This window comes from Prionailurus viverrinus, chromosome C1 (genome assembly GCF_022837055.1).
Source record: "Prionailurus viverrinus isolate Anna chromosome C1, UM_Priviv_1.0, whole genome shotgun sequence".
NCBI lineage: Eukaryota > Metazoa > Chordata > Mammalia > Carnivora > Felidae > Prionailurus > Prionailurus viverrinus.
This window is the reverse complement of record NC_062568.1, coordinates 166879561-166903476: the sequence shown is the minus strand read 5'-3', so window position 1 is coordinate 166903476 and position 23916 is coordinate 166879561. Positions and strand designations below refer to the sequence as shown.

General features: G+C 36.4%; 1 protein-coding gene across 5 annotated transcripts in view; it reads right to left on the bottom strand.

Annotated features, from left to right (window-relative positions):
• The window catches only part of OMA1 (OMA1 zinc metallopeptidase), a 99606-nt gene that overhangs the window by 18116 nt on the left and 57574 nt on the right, over nucleotides 1-23916 (bottom strand). The window lies entirely within an intron of this gene.

The window sequence follows — 23916 nt, the reverse complement described above, 5'->3', positions numbered from 1 at the left end:
AACAAATAAACCAATTAAAAAAATGGGCAGAAGACATGAAGAGAGATTTTTCCAAAGAAGACATCCAGATAGCCAACAGAACATGAAAAGATGCCTATCGTCACTTATCATCAGGGAAATACAAGTCAAAACAACAAGATATCACTTCACACCTGTCAGAATGGCTAAAATCAAAAACATAAGAAACAACAGGTGTTGGTGAAGATGTGGAGAACAAGGAACACTGGCGCCCTGTTAGTGGGACTGCAAACTGGTGTCACAGTGAGAAACAGTATGGAGACTCCTCAGAAAGTTACAAATAGAACTACTTTATGATCCAGCAATGCACCATTGGGTATTTACCCAAAAGATACAAGAGCATGAATTCGAAAGGATATTTGCACCCCTGTGTTTACAGCAGCATTATTTACAATAGCCAAAATATGGAAGCAGCTCATGTGTCCATCAATTGATGAATGGATAAAGAAGATGTGGCATATATATACAAAGAAACATTATTCAGTCATGAAAAAGAATGAAATCTTGCAATTTGCAATTACATGGATGGAACTTGAAGACATAATGCTAAGTGTAGTAAGTCAGTCAGAGGAAGATGAATACCATATGATTTCACTCATATGTGGAATTTAAGAAACAAAACAGGGGCGCCTGGGTGGCTCAGTCAGTTAACTGTCCAACACTTGATTTCGACTCAGGTCACGACCTCACAGTTTGTGGGTTCAAGCCCCAGGTCAAGCTCTGTGCTGACAGCGTGGAGTCTGCTTGGGATTCTCTCTCTGCCCGTCTCTCACTTGTGATCCCTCAAAATAAATAAACAAACACTGAAAAAAAAAAAAGAAACAAAACAAACAAGCAAAGGAAAAAACTTGACACAAAACAAGAAACAGATTCTTAATTATACAAGACATACTCATACTAGAGGGGAGAAAGTGGAGGGATGGGTTAAACAGGTGATGGGGATGAAGGAATGCACTTGTGATGAGCACCAGGTGTTGTATCGAAGTGTTGAATCACTGTATTTATACACTTGAAACCAATATAACACTGTATGTAAACTGGAATTAAAAACTTAAAAAAAGCAAAAAAAAAGTAGCAAGAAACAAAGAAAAAGGCATAAGAATGAAAAAAATTTTTCTATCAGTATTTTAATAAAAGAATAATATACTCATTACTTTTAAAAAAGCTCATAAAATATAGTATTAGAGAAGCCCAGAAGAGAATGCCCACCCTCTCTCTCCATGTATAACATTGACAGTACACTCACTCCCAAAGATAACCCATTATTGTCAGTATGACATATATTAAGAACACGTATTGAGGGCAAAAATCTTCCACACAAATTAGTATTTTGTTTTCATAAAAGAAAGGTTTTAAAATCTAATCCATCATGCCAAGATGGCAAAACAACATGGAAGATTTTTTGCGTCTCTACTCCATGAAATGCAGCCAGATCAACACTAAACCATCTTACACACCTAGAAAACTGACCTGAGGATTAACACAACAATTTGCAGAACCTGAACCACAGAACTAGGCAGGTACACAGCACGGAGAGGTGAACCAGAGGAGAGAGAAGCCACAGAGGGCAGGGAGCTGTTTTTACTTGCAGAGAGAGGACAGAGACCGGGGGGTGGGAGGGAGAGTATGGGAAAAGCACCCCCCACCAAAAGGAGCTGGAGAGAAAGTGGAAAAGTGGAAACAGCCACAGGGACTGAACAAAAAAGGGAGAAAGGAGAAAGTAGAGGGTTTAAATTCCATTGACTCTATAAAGAGGGGGAGCACAGTCTGAAACTCTGCAGCTCAATACCTGGCAGTGTTCTGGTGGGAAGGATGAATCCCCAAGAGCAGAGACCAAGGTCCAAGGGGTCCATGGGACACATGGGGAGTTGCAGTTCCCCTGCTGGGGACATTTGGTAGAGGCTGTGCAGCCACCCCACAGGCAAAGGTACCAGCAGACCCCGGAGAACAACCACATTCACTGGTGTTGGAACAAGGATGTTAAGAGCGAAGCCTGGAGCCAGATGTGTGTTGTGATTTTCCATAAACCCTGAAACACTGCTGCTAAAAGATCATGCAAACATTTTCTGAGGCGGGCTGGCACCCAGGGGCAGTCTCTGGGCATCAGCAGCAGCACAGTCTTGCAAACATTCCTGGGGGCAGTCCACACCCAGCCATTGCTCAGCGAGACCCTCCGCCAGAGGATCTGAGTGGGTCAAAGCCACAGTCCCTCAGAAGTGAGGTGTTGGGAAACACAGCCACATCTGAGATAAAACTCAGGATGGAGGTGCTACCTGGCAGCCTGACAGCTTAGTCACAGACAGTGCAGAAGTGGGGAGGGGACACAAGCCGGAGACTAAGGAGGGGTGCTTGACTGCCAGTTGTGGAGAGCACAGAGTTCTGATACTAGAGACTGGGTAGCAGGGTGACACCATTTTCACCCCTCCCATGCATGCACATACATGCCTAAACACACCACAGCAATCCACCCCAGTAAGCTAAGCAGCACCATCTAGTGGAGAACTGAGCCATTACACTAAACCCCGCCCAACTGGGCCAACAGTGCTCTTGACAAACACAAGACTCTCAACCTGCTTAGTTTACAGACTATAAACTGCTTCATGGCTTGACTTCTACGGGAAACCAGTTGTATCATTCTTAACTCTGTTTGCTGGTCCTTTTATTCAATTTTTTTCTCTTTTCTCATTTTTGAATACAGAAAGAATTTATTTTTATTTTCCATTATTATTAAAAAGAAGATTTTTCTTTCACTTTTTTCTACTATATTTTTTACTTTTTCATAAATTTTTAAAATTCTATTTTACTTTCATCATTTCATTTTATTTTATCGTATTCATTTTTCAAAATTTCAAACGTTTTCCTTTTTCCTTTCTTTTTCTTTTGTCTTTGTTATCTTTTCTTATCTTTCCCTTTTTTCTCTAATCTGTCCAGCTTGTTTCAACAACCAGACCAAAAGACACTGAGGATCTAGCATCCTTTATTTGATTTCTTTGAACGTTTTTAATTTTTTAATTTTAAGGTTTTTTTTTCTTTTTTACTTTATTAATTCCTTTTTTTTCCCCTTCAAAATGACAAAACAAAGCAATTTACCACAAAACAAAGAAAAGGAAGAAATGACAGCCAGGGACGTAATGAATACAGATACAAACAAGATGTCTGAACCAGAATTTAGAGTCACAATAATAAGAATAGTAGCTAGGGTTGAGATAAGATTAGAATCCCTTTCTGCAGAGATAAAAGAAGTAAAGCTACTCAGGATGAAATAAAAAATGCTATAAATGAGCTTCAATCTCAAATGGATACCACAGGGGCAATGATGGATCAGGCAGAGCAACAAATCAGCAATACAGAGGAAACTTAGGGAGAAAATGAGGCAGAAAAAAAAAGGGAGACTAAGGCAAAAGAGCATGATATAGAAATTAGAGAACTCAGTGACTCATCAAAAAGGAATAATATCAGAATCATAGAGGTCCCAGAAAATGAGAAGAGGGGAAAAGGGGTAGAAAACTTATGTCAGCAAATCAAAGTGGAAAACTTATCTAACCAGGGTAAAGACACAGATATCAAAATCCAGGAAGCAAAGAGGACTCCCATTAGATTCAACAAAAACCGACCATCAGCAAGGCATATCATAATCAAATTCACAAAATACTGAGGCAAGGAAAGAATCATGAAAGTAGCAAGGGAAAAAAAGTCCTTAACCTACAAGGGAAGACAGATCAGGTTTGCAGCAGACCTATCCACAGAAACTTGGCAGACCAGAAAGGAGTGGCAGGATATATTCAATGTGCTGAATTGGAAAAATATTCAGCCAAGAATTCTTTATCCAGCAAGGCTGTCATTCAAAATAGAAGGAGAGATGAAAAGTTTCCTAGACAAACAAAAATTAAAGGAGTTTGTGACCACTAAACCACCCCTGCAAGAAATTTTAAGGGGGACTCTCTGAGGGGAGAACAGACAGAAAAAACAAAAACAACAAAACAAAAAAACCACAGTCCAAAAGCAAAACAGATTAGAAAAGACCAGAGAACACCACCAGAAACTCCAACTCTATAGGCAACATAATGGCAATAAATTCATATCTTTCAGTACTCAATCTAAACGTCAATGGACTAAATGCTCCAATCCAAAGACACAGGGTAACAGAATGGAAAAGAAAACAAGTTCCATCTATACGCTGTTTACAAGACACCCACTTTAGACCTAAAGGCAACTTCAGATTGAAAGTAAGGGGATGGAGAACCATCTATCATGCTAATGGTCAACAAAAGAAAGCCGTAGTACCCACATTTGTATCAGAAATCTAGATTTTAAAATAAAGACTGTAACAAGAGATGAAAAAGGGCATTATATCATAATTAAGGGGTCTATCCGCCAAGAAGACCCAACAATTGTAAACATTTATGCTCCAAATGTGGTGGCACCCAAATATATAAATCAATTAATCACAAACATAAATAAATGTGTTGATAATAATACCATAATAGTAGGGGACTTCAATACCCCACTTACAGAAATGGACAGATCATCTAAACAAAAAGTCAACAAGAAAACAATGGCTTTGAATGACACACAGGACCGGATGCACTTAACAGATATATTCAGAACATTTCATCCTAAAGCAGCAGAATACACATTCTTCTGCAGTGCACATGGAATATTCTCCAGAAGAGATCACATACTAGGACACAAATCAGCCCTCAACAAGTACAAAAGATTGAGATCATACCATGCATATTTTCAGACCACAATGCTATGAAACATGAAATCAACCAGAAGAAAAAATTTGGAAAGATAACAAATATTTGGAGACTAAAGACCATCCTACTAAAGAATGAATAGGCTAACCAAGAAGTTAAAGAGGAAATTAAAAAGTACACGGAAGCCAATGAAAATGATAACACCACAGCCAAAACCTCTGGGACACAGCAAAGGCGGTAATAAGAGGAAGGTATATAGCAATCCAGGCCTTCCTAAATAAGGAAGAAAGGTCTCAGATACACAACCGAACCATACATCTCAAAGAGCTGGGAAAAGAACAGCAAATAAAACCCAAAACTGGCAGAAAACAGGAAATAATAAAGATTAGAGCAGAAATCAATACTATCGAAACCAAAAAAAAAAAAACAAACCACAAAACAAAACAACAACAACAACAAAAAACAAAACTGATCAATGAAACCAGGAGCTGGTTCTTTGAAAGAATTAAAAACACTGATAAACCCCTAGCCAGTGTGATCAAAAAAGAAAAAAGGACACAAATAAATAAAATCAAGAATGAAAGAGGAGAGATCACAACAAACACAGCAGAAATACAAACAATAAGAATATATCATGAACAATTAGACATCAATAAAATGGGCAATCTGGAAGAAATGGACAAATTCTTAGAAACATATTAACTACCAAAACTGAAACAGGAGGAAATAGATAATTTGGACAGACCCATAACCAGTAATGAAATCAAATTAGTAATCAAAAATCTCCCAAAAAACAAGAGTCCAGGGCCAGATGGCTTTCCAGGGGAATTCTACCAAACATTTAAAGAACAGTTATCACCTATTCTCTTGAAGCTTTTCCAAAAAATAGAAATGGAAGGAAAACTTACAAACTCTTTCTGTGAAGCCAGCATTACCTGGATTCCAAAAACAAAGACCCCACTAAAAAGGAGAACTACAAACGAATTTCTCTGATGAACATGGACTCAAAAATCCTCAACAAGACACTAGCCAACCATATCTAACGATACATTACAAGAATTATTCACCACAACTAAGTGGGATTTATACTTGGGATGCAGGACTGGTTCAATATCTGCAAAACAATCAATGTGATACATCACATCAATTAAAGAAAGGACAAGAACCACATGATCCTCTCAATAGATGCAGAGAAAGCATGTGACAAAATACAGCCTCCTTTCTTGATAAAAACACTCAAGAAAGTAGGGATAGAAGGAGCATACCTCAAGATCATAAAAGCCATATATGTAAGACCCAATGCTAATACCATCCTCAATGGGGAAAAACTAGAGAGCTTTCCCGCTAAGGTCAGGAACAAGATAGGGATGTCTACTCTCGATTGTTATCCAACATAGTATTGGAAGTCTTAGCCTCAGCAATCAGACAACACAAAGGAATAAAAGGCATCCAAATCAGCCAGGAGGGAGTCAAACTTTCACTCTTCGCAGATGACATGATACTCTATATGGAAAACCCAAAAGATTCCACCAAAAGCTATTAGAAGTGATCCATGAATTCAGCAAATTTGCAGGACATAAAATCAATGCACAGAAATCAGTTACATTCCTATACACCAATAATAAAGTCATAGAAAGAGAAATCAAGGAGCCAATTCCATTTACAATTGCACCAAAAATAAAATACCTAGGAATAAACCTAACCAAAGAGGTGAGAAATCTATATACTGAAAACTATAGAAAGCTTATGAAAGAAATTGAAGAAGACAAAAAAAAAATATTCCATGCTCCTAGATAGGAAGAACAAATACTGTTAAAATGTCAATATTACCCAAAGCAATCTACATATTCAATGCAATACCTATCAAAATAACACCAGCATTCTTCACAGAGCTAGAACAAAAGACCCTGAATAGCCAAAGCAATCTTGAATAAGAAAAACCAAGCTGGTGGCATCACAATCCCAGACATCAAGATGTATTACAAAGCTGTAATCATCAAGACAGTATGGTAATGGCACAAAAACAGACACTCAGATCAATGGAACAGAAAAGAGAACCCAGAAGTGGACCCACAAACGCATGGCCAACTAATCTTTGACAAAGCAGGAAAGAATATCCAATGGAATAAAGACAGTCACTTCAGCAAGTGGTGCTGGGAAAACTAGATAGCGACATGCAGAAAAATGAACCTGGACCACTTTCTTACACCATACACAAAAATAAACTCAAAATGGATGAAAGACCTAAACACAAGACAAGAAGCCATCAAAATCCTAGAGGGGAAAGCAGGAAAAACCTCTTTGACCTCGGCCACAGCAACTCTTTATTCAACATGTCTCCAGAGGCAAGGGAAACCAAAGCAAAAATGAACTATTGGGACCTCATCAAAATTAAAAGCTTCTGCACAGTGAAGGAAACAATCAGCAAAACTAAAAGGCAACTGATGGAATGGGAGAAGATATTTGCAAATGACCTATCAGATAAAGGGTTAGTATCCAAAATCTATAAAGCACTTATCAACCTCAACACCCAAAAAACTAACCCAGTGAAGAAATGGGCAAAAGACATGAATAGACACTTCTCCAAAGAAGACATCCAGATGGCCGAACAACACATGAAAAAATGCTCAACATCACTCATCATCAGGGAAATACAAATCAAAACCACATTGAGATACCACCCCACACCTGTCAGAATGCTAACATTAACAACTCAGGCAATGACAGATGTTGGTGAGGATGGGAAGAAAGAGGATCTCTTTTGCACTGCTGGTGGGAATGCAAACTGGTGCGGCTACTCTGGAAAAAAGTATGGAGGGTCCTCAAAAAACTAAAAATAGAACTACCCTACAACCCAGATACTGCACTCCTAGATATTTATCCAAGGGATACAGGTGTGTTGTTTCGAAAGGGGCACATGCACCCCAATGTTTATAGCAGCGCTATCGACAATAGCCAAAGTATGGGAAAAGTCCACATGTCCAACAACAGATGAATGGATAAAGAAGATGTGGTATATATATATACATACAATATAGTATTACTCGGCAATCAAAAAGAATGAAATCTTGCCTTTTGCAACAAAGTGGATGTATCTGGAGTGTATTATGCTAAGCGAAATTAGTCAGAGAAAGACAAATATCATATGACTTCACTCCTATAGGACTTTAAGATACAAAACAGATAAACATAAGGGAAGGAAAGCAAAAATAATATAAAAACAGGGAGGGAGACAAAACATAAGAGACTCTTAAATATAGAGAACAAACAGAATTGCTGGAGGAGTTGAGGGAGGGGCTATGGGCTAAGGCTTAAGGAATGTACTCTTGAAATCATTGTTGCACCATGGGCTAACTAACTTGGATGTAAATTATAAAAAATAAATAAATTATTAGATAAAAAACAAAAGAAAATAACAAGAATATGTTAATGCATATACAATATAGAAATATGTAAACTGCGAAATCAATAACATAAGGTGTGGTGGGGGAGGAAAAGTAAAAGCATAGGGTTTTTGTATGTAACTCTTACCAGCTTAAAATAAGCTATTTTAACTATAAAACATTTTATGTAAGTCCCACGTTAACCACGGAGTACCTATATAAGATACACAAAAGAAAGACAGGAATCAAAGAATATCAATACAAATATCAGCAAACCACAGTGACAAAAGGACTAAAGAACTATTAAGACAAAGAGAAAACAATTAAAATAGCAACAGTAAGTTCTTTCCCTATTAGTAATAACTTTAAATGTAAATGCATGAAACTTCTCACTCAAAAAATAATGTCTGAGAGAATTAAAAAATAGATCTAACCAAATGCAGTCTACCAGAGACTCATTTAAGATATAAGGACACAATGGAGATTCCTCAAAAAACTAAAAATAGAACTACCCTACAACCCAACAATTGCACTACTAGGCATTTATCCACGGGATACAGGTGTGCTGTTTCAAAGGGACACATGCTCCCCCATGTTTATAGCAGCACTATCAACAATAGCCAAAATATGGAAAGAGCCCAAATGTCCATCAATGGATGAATGGATAAAGAAGATGTGGAATATATATACAATGGAGTATTACTCGGCAATCAAAAAGAATGAAATCTTGCCATTTGCAATTGTGTGGATGGAAGTGGAGGGTATTATGCTAAGTAAAATTAGTCAGAGAAAGACAAAAATGATATGACTTCACTCATATGAGGACATTAAGAGACAAAACAGGTGAACATAAGGGAAGGGAAATGAGAATAATATAAAAACAGGGAAGAGGACAAAACAGAAGAGACTCATAAATATGGAGAACAAACTGAGGGTTACTAGAGGGGTTGTGGGAGGGGGGATGGGCTAATGGGTAAGGAATCTACTCCTGAAATCATTGTTGCACTATATGCTAACTAATTTGGATATAAATTTTAAAAAATAAAAAATAAAATAAAAAGATACAAGGACACATACAGGTTTAAAGTGAAGGACTAGGAAAAAAAATATACTATGCAATTAGTAACCAAAAGAAAGTGGAGGTGGCTATACTTAAATCAGACAAAATAGACTTAAAAACAAAAAGTGTCACAAGAGAAAAGGGCCATTATATAATGACAAAAGGATCAATAAACATGGACACTATAATAATTATAAATATATATGCACCCAACATCAGAGCATCTAAATAGATAAACATTGATAGAACCGAAGGGAGAAACAGACAGCAATACAATAGCAGTGGGAGAATGCTAGAAGCTACTTTAAGTAATGCACAGAACATTCAGATAGAAAAATCAAGATGGAAACAGTGGACTTTAACACTATAGACCAAATTTATCTAATACATATATACATTAACATAAGCAGATACTCATCTTCTCAAGCATACATGGAACATTCTTCAGGACAGATCACATGTTAGGTCACAAAGAGTATCTTTTCCAGCCACAATGAAATGAAAGTAGAATTCAACACTTGAAGGAAAACTGAATATTCACAAATATGTGCAAATTAAATGACACACTCCTGAACAACCAATGGGTAAAATTAAAAATGAAAAGGTAAATTACAAAATATTTTTGCAACAAACAAAAACAAAAATACAACATATTAAAACTTACACAATGCAGTAATAGGGGAGTTTATAGCAATAAACATCTACATTAAAAAAATCCCAAATAAACAACCCAACTTTATACCTCAAGGAACTGTAAAAAGAAGAAGAAAGTAAGTACAAAGTTAGCAGAAGGAAGTAAATAATAAAGATTATAGGAGAAATAAACAAAATAGAGAAAAGTAAAGCCAATAGAAAAAAAAATCAATGAATAACAGCTAACCTTTTGAAAAGATAACTGAATTAACAAACTTTTAGCTAGAACTAAAAAAAAAAAAAGATTCAAATAAACAGTCAGAAATGAAAGAGGAGACATTACAACTAAAGTCACAGAAATAAACAAGATGCTAAGAGAAAACTACAGTTACATGCCCCCAAACTGCATAATCTAGAAGAAATGGATAAATCCTGGAAACATAAAACCTACTCAGACCAAATCATTAAGAAACAGAAAATCTAACCAAACCTAAAACAAGCAAGAAGATTCAATCATCTAACAAAAAAGAAACGTCCAGAACCAGATGGGCTTCACAAATTAATTCTACCACACATCTAAAGAAGAACTGACACCAATCCTTGTCAAAATCATACATAAAAGTTGACAAGGAGGAAGCACTTCCAATCATTTTGCAAGGTCAGCAATATCTTGATACCAAAGCCAGACATTAAGAAATATTAAGAAAACTGCAGACCAAATGTCCTGATAAACACAGATGCAAAACCCCTCAATAAAATACTAGCAAACCGAACCCAAGAGCTTACTGAAAGAACTGTAGAACAGGGGGAGTGAGGAGAAATGGCAGAGTAGGAGGATTCTAAGATTATCTCCTCCCATAGATATATCAAGGCAGGAACTACATGCTGCGCAACTCACGGTGTAAATGACCTGAAGACTTACAGAACAGATCTTCCACAACTGAAGACATAAAGGGAAGGTCACAACAAGAAGGGTAGGAGGGGCACAGACACAGTAGGGAACCAAACTTATGGCATAGCAATCAGTACAGAGGAGAAATAGTAACAGGTGTGGAAGAGGTAGGGGATCAGGCCCAACATCTAGCACTTCCAACCCTGAGGACCCGAACCAAGAAGGCAAATTCCCATAACAGGTGGCTTTGAAAATCAAAGGGGCTAAATTCCAGGGGAGCCAGAAGGCTATAGGGAACCGAGTCTCTGTGCTTAAAAAGTCAGGGCCCTGTATTACTCAGTCAGAGACCCAGCACAGAAGCACCGATTTGAAAAGCATCTGTGTTATACATGAAGGTGATTTAGTGTCTGATTTTAGGATATATGCCAGAGCGGTAGGAATCTGCAGATTTCTCTGGGAACAGAAGTGATGACAGGCTCCATTCTTCTTGTCATCCTTTAGCCTCATTGGCTGGATGTTGTAGGAACCAGTTCTGACACTCTCCATCACTGTGCTGGCACCATCTGCCCCATTTCAGCATTCCTCTACAAACCTACCCCAGCAGGTACTCCAAAGCAGCAACCGCCCTGCCACACATGGCAAGCAGCCAGGCCAGGAGCAGTGCCGCTTTGAAGTGACTGCTGTCCAGGAGAGGGGAGCAATAAATCCCACCCCCTAGCACGGCTATAGTACCTACAGCCAGGTTTCTCAGCCAGGTGACAAGCCCTGCCCACCAGTGCACCCACAGCAGTCACAGGAGGTCATCACAGACAACGAGGCTGAGGGCTGGCCCCATCTACCAACATACCCAAAGTGACTGCCACCAATCCTCAGCCAGCTGCACGAGGGGCAAGCCATGTCCACCAGCGTGCTCATAGTAGTTTCAGCCACTTGTCGTTGATGGGAAGGCTAAAGGCCAGCTCCGGCCACCAACACACCCTCAGTACTCACAACCAAGCCACAACAGGAAAATGCATTCAAGCCCACACAGGTGCATTCAAGCCCTAGAGCACCTGGTTCTGGTGACTAGGAGGGACTGTGCTGCTGGGCACTACATGACACCTTTGACATAGGCCACTACTTTCAAGACCAAGAGACATATCTGACCTAATTAATACACAGGAACAAACACAGAGTTAGACAAAACGAGAAGACAGAGGACTGTGTTCCAAACAAGAGAACAAGACAAACCCTAGGAAAAGAACTAAATGAAATGGAGGTAAGTAATCTATCTGATGAAGAGTTCAATGTAATGTTCATATTCACCAGACTTGAGAGAAAAGTGGATAAACTTCAGTGAGAACTTCAATAAAGAAATATAAAATATAAAATATAAAATATATAAAATATAGAAATATAGAAAATATTAAAAATATAAAAAATATAAATATAAATATAAAAAAATATAAAATATAAAATATAAAATATAAAAAATATAAAAAAGAGCCAGTCAGTGCTGACCATACAATAACTGAAATGTAAAATACACTAGAGGGAATCAAACGCAGATTAGAGAATTCAGAAGAACAGATCAGCAATCCAGAAGACTGGGTAATGAAGAGCAACGAAACTGAACAACAAAAACAAACAAACAAAGAAATAAACAAAATAAATATGACAAAGGAGGAGAAATTATACAATGGGGAAAAGGCAGTCTCTTCAATAAATGGTGCTGAGAAAACTGGACAGGTACATAGAAAAGAATGAAACTAGACCACTTTCTAAAACCATACACAAAAATAAAATGGATTAAAGACCTAAACGTGAGACCTGAAAACATAAAAATCCTAGAAGAGAACACAGGCAGTAATTTCTTTAACATTGGCCATAGAAATATTTTTCTAGATATGTCTCCTAAGCCAAGAGAAACAAAAGCGAAAATAAACTCTTAGGACTACAGTAAAATAGAGAGCTTTTGTACAGAGAAGAAAACCATCAACAAAACACAAAGTCAACCTACTGAATGGGAAAAGATATTTGCAAATGATATATCTGATAAAGGGTTACTACCCAGAATACACAAAGAACTTCTTAAATACCTCCACACCAAACAAAACAAAACAAACAAACCCCTTAAATAACCCAATTAAAAAACAGGCAGAAGACCTGAATAGATCTTTATCCAAAGGCATACAAATGGTCAAAAGACACATGAAAAAGGGCTAACATCACTAATTATCAGGAAAATGCAAATCAAAACCAAAATGAGATATCACCTTACACCTATAAGTAAAGCTAAAATCAAAAATCAAGAAATAACAAGCGTTGGTGAGGACATGGAGTAAAAGCAACCCTCACACACCATTGGTGGGAATGCAAACTGTTGCAGCCACTGTGAAAAACAGTATAAAAGTTTCTCAAAAAATTAAAAACAGAAAAACCATATGATCTAATAATTCTATTACTGGCTATTTATGCAAAGAAAACACAACATTAATTTGAAAAGATACATGCACCCCAGTGTTTGCTGCAGCGTTATTTACAATGAACAAGATATAAAAGCAGCCCAAATGTTCATTGATAGATGAATGGACAAAGAAGATGTGATATATATACACACATACATACAATGCAATTATTACACAGCCATAAGAAAGGATAAGATTTTGCTATTTGTGACAACATGTAGAGAACCAGGGTGAAAAAAATTGCTAAGTGAAAAAAGTCAGATTGAGAAAGAGAAAAAGCATATAATTTCATTTAATGTGGAATCTAAAAACAAATGAATAAAATAAACAAAAAGCAGAATCAGATCTATAACTACAGTGAACAAACTGATGGTTGATGGAGAAAAGAGGGTGGGGGAATGAACAAAATGGGTGAAGGAGAATGGGAGATATAAGCTTCCAGTTATGCAATACATAAGTCACAGGAATAAAAGCCACAGCACAGGAAATATAATCAATGCTACTGAAACGTACTGTATGACAGATGGTAGCTACACTTGTGGTGAGTATGGAATAACATATAGACATATCGAATTGCTATGTTGTACACCTAAAACTAATATAACATTATGCATCAACTGTACTCAACTTAAAATTTTTAAAAATAAAAAATAAACATAGAAAATTTTATAACAAGGATATAGGTTAAGGGACCTCTGGGACATTAAGCACATTAACATTTGCATTATAGGGGTCCCAGAAGGAGGATAGAGAGAAAGAGGCAGAACATTTATTTGAAGAAATAATAGCTGAAAACATCTCTAAGCTAGGGAAGGAAACTGACATCCAGTTATAGGAAACTAAGAGAGCTCCAAACAAGATGAACACAAGGGGGTCCACACCAAGACAAATAATAATTAAAATGGCAAAAATTAAAGATAAAGAGAGAATCTTAAAAGCAGTAAGAGAAGAGCAAACAGTTATGTACAAGGTAAACTCTGTAAGGCTATGAGCTGATTATTCAGGGACATTAACACCGAACTTACATCAATGGATAGATCATCCAGACAGAAAATCAATAAAGAAACAGTGACTCTAATGACACCTTAGACCAGATGGACCTAACAGATATATACAGAACATTCCATCCCAAAACAGCTGAATACACATTCTTTTAGGTGCACATGGAACATTCTCCAACACAGATCACATGCTATATTACAATATACACCTCAATAAATTTAAGAAGATTGAAATTAAGCATCTTCCCAACCACAACAGTATGAAATTATAAATTACAAGAAAAATACTAAAAAAAAAAAAACGGACGCTAAATAACATACTACAATACAACCAATGGGTCAGTGAGGAAACTAAAGAGAAAATTTAAAAATATCTGAAGACAAATGAAAATGAAAATAAAACAGTTCAATATCTTTGGGTGACAGCAAAATCCGTTCTAAGAGAGAAGCTTATAGTGATAGGAGCCTACGTCAAGAAACGAGAAAAACAGCAAATAAATAATCTAAATTTACATCTAAAGAGACTACAAAAAGAACAAAGCAAGCCCAAAGTTAGTATAAGAAAGGAAATAATAAAGATCGCAGCAGATATAAATGGAATCTAGGAGCTGGTTCTTTGAAAAGATAGTCGGAAATCCTTTAGCCAGAATCATAAAAAAAAAAAAAAAAAAAAAAAAGGAAGCAGCGTCAAATAAATGAAATCAGAAATGAAAGAAGTTAAAACCAACACCACAGAAATACCAAGGATTATAAGAGACCACTATGGAAAATTACATGCCAACCAATTAAACAACGTAGGAGATGACAAGAAACTATACACAGAAGACCCTAAAGATTCTACAAAAAACTACTAGGACTAATAAACAAACTCATAGGGGCGCCTGGGTGGCTCAGTCGGTTGGGCGGCCGACTTTGGCTCAGGTCACGATCTCGCGGTCCGTGAGTTCGAGCCCCGCGTCGGGCTCTGTGCTGACAGCTCAGAGCCTGGAGCCTGTTTCGGATTCTGTGTCTCCCTCTCTCTGACCCTCCCCCATTCATCCTCTGTCTCTCTCTGTCTCGAAAATAAATAAACGTTAAAAAAAATTGTTTTTTTAAATAAAAAAAAATTTAAAAAAACAAACTCATAAAGTTGCAAGATACAAAATTAATATACAGAAATCTATTGCCTTCATACACACTACTAACAAAACAGCAGAAAGAAATTAAGAAGACAATCCCCTTCACAACTGCATTAAAAAGAACAAAATACCTAGCATTAAATTTAACCAAAGAGGAGAATGACCTGTACTCTGAAAATGGTAAGAAATTGATTAAAGGAATTAAAGACAACACAAATAAATAGAAAGATAGTCCATGCTCATAGACTGGAGTAATTAGTATTGTTAAAATGCCCATAACTACCCAAAGCAATCTACAGATTCAATACAATCCCTGTCAAAATACCATTTCTCACAGAACTACAACAAATAATCCAAAAATTTGTATGGAACCACTTCAGACAAGAAAGTTAGCTGAAGCAATCTTGAGAAAGAACAAAGCTGGAAGTATTACAATCCCAGATTTCAAACTATACTACAAAACTATAGTAATCAAACAGTATGGTAATGACACAAGAGTAGACACAGAAATCAATGACCCAGAACAGCGAGCCCAGAAATAAACCCATACTTACATGGTCAATTAATCTATGACAAAGGAGGCAAGAATACAGAGTGGGGAAAAGAGAGTCTCTTCAATGAATGATGCTGAGAAAACTGGACTGCTACTTGGGCAAGAATGAAACTGTACTACTATATTACTACATATCCAAAAAGGAACTCAAAATGGATTAAAACCTAAATATAAGACTTGAATTGATAAAACTCCTACAAGAAAACATAGACAGTAATCTCCTGAACATCAACCTTAGGAATACTTTTCTGGATATGTCTCCTTCAAGGAAAACAAAAGCAAAAATAAACTGAGATGACCTCAAACTGTAAATGGTATAGGAAACCATCAACAAAATAAAAAGGTAACCTACTGAATGAAGAAGATATTTTCAAATGATACAACTGATAAGTGGATAATATCCAAATAAAAAACTCATACAATGCAATACCAAAAAAAATATCCAATCAACAAATGAGCAGAGAACCTGAATAGGTATTTTTCCAAAGAAGGCATGCAAATGGTCAACAGACACATGAAAAGATGTTCAACATCACTAATCATCAGGGAAATGTAAATCAAAACCACTATGAGATATCACCTCACACCAGTCAGATGGGTAGTATCAAAAAGGTAAGAAATAACAGGTGTTGGGAAAGATGTGAGGAAAAGGAAACCCTTCTGCATTGTTGGTGGGAATGCAAACTGGTGCAGCTACTGTGGAAACCAGTATGGAGTTTCCTCAAAAAATTAAAAACAGAAATACCATATGACACAGTAATTTCACTTCTGGGGATTTACTCAGAAAAGAAAAAATGAAAACACTAATTCACAACAGACAAGATATGGAAACAACCTAAATGTCCATTAATAGATGAATAAAGAAGACGTGGTATATATATATATATACAGTGGAATATTACTCAACAATTTAAAAAAATGAAATCTTGCCACTCATGGCAACATGGATGGACTCAGAGGTTATTATGCTAAGTGAAATAAGTCAGAGAGAGAATCACAAATACCATGATTTTACTTAATATGGAATCTACAAAACAAAACAGATCAACAAGCAACAACAAAAAACCAGAAACGGACTCACAGAACTCATTGCCAGTGGGGGGTGGGGAGGGGGGGTGGTAAAGGAATAGGAGAAATAGGTAAATAGGTATAAAATTCCAGTTATAAAATAAATAAGTCACAGGGATGAAAAGTACAGCATAGGGAATATAGTTAATAAGATTGTAATAACTTTGTATGGTGACAGACTGTAATTACACGTATCATGGTGAGCACTGTGTAATGTATATAATTGTTGAATCACTATGATGTATCCTTGAAATTAATATGTCAAGTATACTTTAATTTTTTTTTAGTTTTAAAAATAAATTGTACTAGCCTGAAAAAAAATCATACACTATGACCAAGTAAGATTTATTTTTGGGATACAAAGATGACTCAACATACAAAAATCAATTAATGTAATATACTACATTAACAAAATGAAGGATAAAAATTACATGATAATGTCAACAGATGCAGAAAAAGTATCTGACAAACTTCAACACCCTTGCATTAAAAAAAAAAAGTCAACAAACTAGGAATAGAAGGCAATTACTTTAACATAATAAAAGTCATATATGAAGAAACCCCAGCAACCATCATATTCAATGGTGAAAAATTGAAAGCTTTTCCTCCAAGATCAAGAACACTCTTGGGGCACCTGAGTGGCTTAGTCAGTTGGGTGTCCAACCCTTGATTTCAGCTTAGGTCATGATCTCACAGTTTGTGGGTTTGAAACCCACATCAGGCTCTCCACTGACAGTGTGGAACCTGCTTGGGTTCTCTCTCTCTTCCCCTCTCTCTTTGCCCCTTCCCCACTCAAGCTCTCTCTCAAAATAAATAAATAAACATTTAAAAAATTTTTAAAAATTCTTGTTACTTTTATTCAACATAGTACCAGAACTCCTGGCAAGAGCAATTATGCAGAAAGAAAAATAAAAAAAGGTATACATATCAGAAAAAAAGAAGTTACCTGTTTGCAGAGGGCATGATCTTCTATGTCGAAAACACTAAGGATGCCACAAAAGAAAACTGCTAGAATAAGTGAATTCACCAAATTACAAAAATCAACATATAAAATTCAGTTGTGTTTCTATATACTAACAACAAACTGTCTGAAAAGAAAATTAAGAAATAATCCTGTGGCACCTGCGTGGCTCAGTCGGTTAAGCATCCAACTCTTGATTTCAGATCAGGTTATGATCTCATGGTTTGTGAGATCGAGTCCCATGTCAGGCTCTACGCTGACAACACGGAACCTGCTTGGGATTCTCTCTCTCTCTGCCCCTGCCCTGCGTGCTCTCTCTCAAAATAAATAAATTAATTAAAAAAAAAAAAAAAAGAATCCCACTTAGCATCAAAAACAATAAAATACTTAAGAATAAATTTAACTAAGAAGGTCCAAGACTTGTATACTAAAAACCATAAAACATTAATCAAAGTAATAAAGAAGATACAAATAAATGGAAAGATACCTGTGTTCATGGATTGGAAGACAATGTTAAAATGCCCATGATATCCAAAGCCATCTACAGATTCAATATGATGTCTATCAAAGTATCGATGGCTTTTTTTATAGAAATAGAAAAAACAATCCTAGGGGTGCCTGGGTGGCTCAGTCAGTTGAATGTCTGACTCTTGATTTTGGCTGAGGTTATGATCCCACAGTCATGGGACACAATTCCAAGCCCTGTGTTGGGCTCTGCTTAAATATTCTCTCTCTCTCCCTCCCTCCCTCTACCCTGCTTGTGCTCCCTCTCTCTAAAACAGAATAGAATACGGCAATCCCAAAATTCACACAAAATCACAAAAGACCCCAAAAAGGCAAAAAAATCTTAAGAAGAAAGGCGGAGGCATCATACTTCCTAATTTCAAGATGTACTACAAAGCTACAATAATTAAAACAATATTGTCATAAAGACAGACATACATACACACCAAATGAACAAAAAGAAAGTTCAGAAATAAACTGTAGTCAAGTGATCTTTGACAAAAGTGCCAAAAATATACAACGGGAAAAGTATAGTATCTTTATCAGATGGCACTGGGAAAACTGGATATCCACATGTAAAACAATTAAATTGGACCCTCACTTTACACCACAGACAAAAATAAAATTAAATTAATTAAAACCTTAAACATAAAATTTGAAACTTGTGAAACTCCTCAAAGAAAACATAAGAGGAAAAGCTTCATGATATTGATCTTGGCAATGATTTATTGGATAAGACACCCAAAGCACAAGCAACAAAAGCAAAAACTGACACATGGGACCACATAAAACTAAAAAGCTTCCGCACAGTAAAAGAAATAATTAACAGAATGAAAAGACAACCTACAGAATGAGAAAAAATATTTGCAGACCATACAATTGATAAGGGATTAATATTTAAATACAAGGAACTCCTACAACTCAATAGTAAAAAAACAAATAACAGTGTTAAAATTGGGCAAAACACCAGAACAGACATTTCTTCAAAAACAACATACAAATGGCCAATAGGTATACTTAAAAATGCTTAATATCACTAGCCATCAGGGTAATGCAAATCAAAACCATAATGAGAGATCACCACATCTGTCAGGATGATTATGATTAAAAACATAAAAAGTGTTAAGTGTTGGTGAGAACACAGAGAAAGTAGAACCCTAGTACACTGTCAGTGAGAATGTAAAATAGTGCAGCCACTACAGAAAACAGTATTTAGGTTCCTAAAAACAAAAATTAAAAGGTGGGTGGAGCCTGTTTGGGATTCTCTTTCTCTCTCTCTCTCTCCCGCCCCCCTCTGCTCCTCCCCCACTCGTGTGCTCTCTTTCTCAAAAAAAAAGTTTTTTTTTAATTTAAAAAGAAGGAAATCCTACCATATGCAACAACATGGATGAACCTTAAGTACATTACACTAAGTGAAATATGCCTACTCACAAAAGGACAAATACTGCATGATTCCACTTAGGTGAGGTATTTAAATAGTCAACCTCACAGAAGCAGAGGGTAGATTGTGGTCACCATGGCCAAGAGACAGGAAGAAATGGGATGTTGCTATTCAAAAGGTAGAAAGTTTCAGTTATGCAAGATGAATAAATTCTAGAGATATGCTGTACAACATTGAGTCTATAGTTACCAGTACTATGCTATACACTTAAAAATCTGTTACGAGGGTAGATCTGAGGTTAAATGTTCTTGCCACAAGAAAAAAAGAGAAAAAGTGACAATCATAGATTGAAACAAATATTTTAAAAATATTCAGCCCAACACAAATCTAATTCACTTGCCTCAATAAAAACTATGACAAAGTAAGGAACCTGTGTTTATCAAGTGTCTGGAAGTATATTAAGAAAAGATGGGATAATTTCTAGACAAGTAAAACTCTTAAAACCAGTAATGGTCACAGTTGACCAGAGAAATAAGAAAATACTTCAGTGAAATATATAAAATATTTCAGTGAAATATATTAGTCCTGGAATAATTTTTGAGGCATTATACTGGCATAATGAGAAGAGTACAGGTTTTAGAAACAGAAAGACCGGGTTCAAAATATCACTTATTTACGGGGCACCTGGGTGGCTCAGTCGGTTGAACGTCCAACTTTAGCTCAGGTCATGATTTCACGGTCTGTGAGTTCAAGCCTTGCATCAGGCTCTCTGCTGTCAGCGCAGAGCCCACTTCAGATCCTCTGACCCCCTCTCTCTTCCCCTCCCCTGGCTGCACATGCACATGTGCGCTCTCTCTCAAAAATAAACACTTTTAAAACAAGCACTTATTTATTTTGACTAATAATAACTCACATGGCACTATATGCCAAGTACTGTTCTAAGCATATAACAAATATTAACTCATTGAATCATCATAACAAATTTATGAGTTAAGTACTATTACACTCATTTTACAGATCAGATGAAGAAACCAAGGCCCACAGAGGTCAAACAATTTGCTGAAAGTAACAGAACACAAGTAGACTGGTTAAAAAGTTTGTGACCTTGGACCAATAACTTAGTCTCTGGGAGTCTCAGATACATCTGTAAAAATGAAATTAAAGCAGTGGATCATTAGGATTAAATGTGATAACTTTTGTAAAATATTCAGCCCAGAGCCCAGAACCCAGAACCCAGTGGGTACCATTTCTACTCTTACTTTCCCCTGGTGAGCAACTAATATTGCAGGATGTTAGGTTTGGTCATAAGTGATGGTATTACAAATTTATAACTAAACAAGGATTTAGTTTAATTCAGCCTATAATACCAATATGCACGAATATGCATTAAGGGACATATTAATTGACAACAAATTTGTTACTATTCAATTAGAAACTCAGTGGGATATGATATTCATAAGAGTACAATAGTACTCTATTCTTACATTTGAACATTCCCCAATGTTCAATGCCAGAAAAAATGTATAAATAAACCTAGACCTAGTATATCCTACCTGTAGCCAAAGCTTTCATTAGAAATGTGATGATGAAAGTGTCTCTAAAATTTGCTCTCTATTCACCTAGACTCTGGAATAAAACTCTTGCCAGCCATAATCCTAAGAAGTGAAGTCTGACATTAGCAGTTCTGAGTCATTTTTCAGAATGCCATTAACACCGTACACTTGTCCCAGTCCCTCTGGCATCCTCGTCCGTATTCCACACAGACACGTGGTAGGTAAAACAGTCATGTGAGATAATATTACAAAGGACTGTGACAAAAGGGTGGGTGGACTCCTCAGAGGTAGAAGAATACACTGAGGCTATTTTAACGTTTATTTATTTTTGAGACAGAGAGAGACAGAGCATGAACGGGGGAGGGGCAGAGAGAGAGGGAGACACAGAATCGGAAGCAGGCTCCAGGCTCTGAGCCATCAGCCCAGAGCCCGACACGGGGCTCGAACTCACGGACCACGAGATCGTGACCTGGCTGAAGTCGGATGCTTAACCGACTGAGCCACCCAGGCACCCCTACACTGAGGCTACTTTAAAGTAAGACTTAAAGGCACCAAAACAAATATCAAAATGGTCATCTTAGGAGCAGTGCTACAGAAAGCCAAAATTGTTCCTAGTACATTAGAATATTATAAAAAGTTCCATTTCAGAAACAAATGTACCTTTATCCTCGAAGAGAAAAATCTCACTATCTGTGAGACCTTTGGCAAGTTACTTAATTTCTCTATCCCTTGGTTCCATCTGTAAGATGAGGATGATAATAGCACCTATACCTCATGTGTTAAAGAGTTATTAACACATGCAAACACTCAGAACAGTGCCCAGCACAGAGACGTTAATTAACATTACCGCCATTGTTGTCAATATCATCAGCGTTCTCAGTACAACTGTCATCAATGTCAGCATCAACTATCAGGAAACTGGTTCATTTCGGTCTCTTTCATACATTCATTTTCCCATTACTTCTGATGACATCACTCTCTAAAGCTCACTTTAATCTGGAACCCAGTTCTTGTCTCAACATTTTCTAGTCAATAATTAAAAAGTGCTCTTTTCCAATGGTTTCAGCTAAACCATTCTCAATATCTGCCAATTCCTCTCATTAAAAACAAAAACAAACAATAAGAAAAAAACCTTGACTTATTAAAACTATGTTATATGCCCTAAGAGAAATAGATTTCCAACATTTTTTAATTCAGTTCATTTTAATGTTTTTTTGCACCTTTTGACTGCTGACATGTCAGTTCCTCAATCAATACAATAAGGTTTTAATAAACTTTCATGTACATATTTTCCCTATCCTAGATAAAGTTTTATCATAAGACTCAACATTGAAAGCTAAAATCACTGCAACTAAAAAATTAAATGAATACGCAAAAGCCTGTCTTGTTTCTTCAGGTAACATAATGAGGTTCAAAATAAGATGTAAAGCATGATGTATGTATACTTTATGAAAACTGACATTTATAACATACTAGTCAATGAGATGTTCTCATTTACTGGTTTCTATTCTCAAACAAATCACTAAACAAATCATCTTAAAATCTTTGTGTGATTTCTCACACAAATCATCTAAGGTATCAACCCAAATAGAACAAAAATAGTCAGTTTGCTATGACAAAGGCTCAGATTACTAACCTGGAAAATTCTGAGACCTGGATTCTAGCATGGGCTCTTCCTAACTAGGTGTATGTTACAGGAAAAACCGCTTTACCTCTTTGGACCTAATTTCCCTATCTTAACAGGGTAAGGTTAGATAATCTCCAACTTTCCTTCCGGCTACAAAAGTCTATGATTTTAACCTACTATTTTACAGAAAGTTTAGAATTTAAAGTCGATTTTATTTATTACCTATTTCTGTCACTAGATGGTGCTATGTGCATAGTTATCCATATTACTTGAAGAACTCATCTGGCAACATCTCTCAACAGGAGCAGTTAGAAACTTTGGGGGCTAGACAATTCTTCCCTATGGAGGGCTCTCCAGGCCATTATAGAGTATTTAAGATACCTCCCTGCCATCTCTCACTCCTGCATGCCCATTAAACACCAGTAATCTTTACTATTCTAATCACTGTGACCATCAAAACAACCCTATACGGTGGTCTACTAAAAGGCTGCTTGCTCCTGCATTACAACCACTAAAAGAAAATGTTTCCTTTTTCATATTTAAGAAACAGATACTAAAAATAAAAATTATTTAGCTGTTAGTGAAATCAGTCATTTCTGTAAATGAGTGTCAAGTGTCAAATTACCTCTACAGTGACAAATAAATCTACACACACAAAATCAAAGACTTAATTTGACTGCCAGCTAGTAACCAACATCTTGTTATTATTCTGTGATTAAGTCACACCTTAGTCCAACCAATTTTTACCAACCCTGTATTAGCCTTTTTGATAATTTATATAATGATAAATTTAATGTCTTATAAATGAAAAATTAAAACCATAGAAATGTAAATATACAAAATAAGCTCACACCCAATAACAAAGCAATAAAAAAGGGGAGACAAGCGGCCTATTTTCAAAGAGGCCTCCTGAGTAACTTGATTTTAATGAATTTTCCATAGTCTGTTTAGCCCTTGGCCTTGAAATCACATAAATCTAATGGGACAGCACATGACCAATAGATCCATCTCACAGGA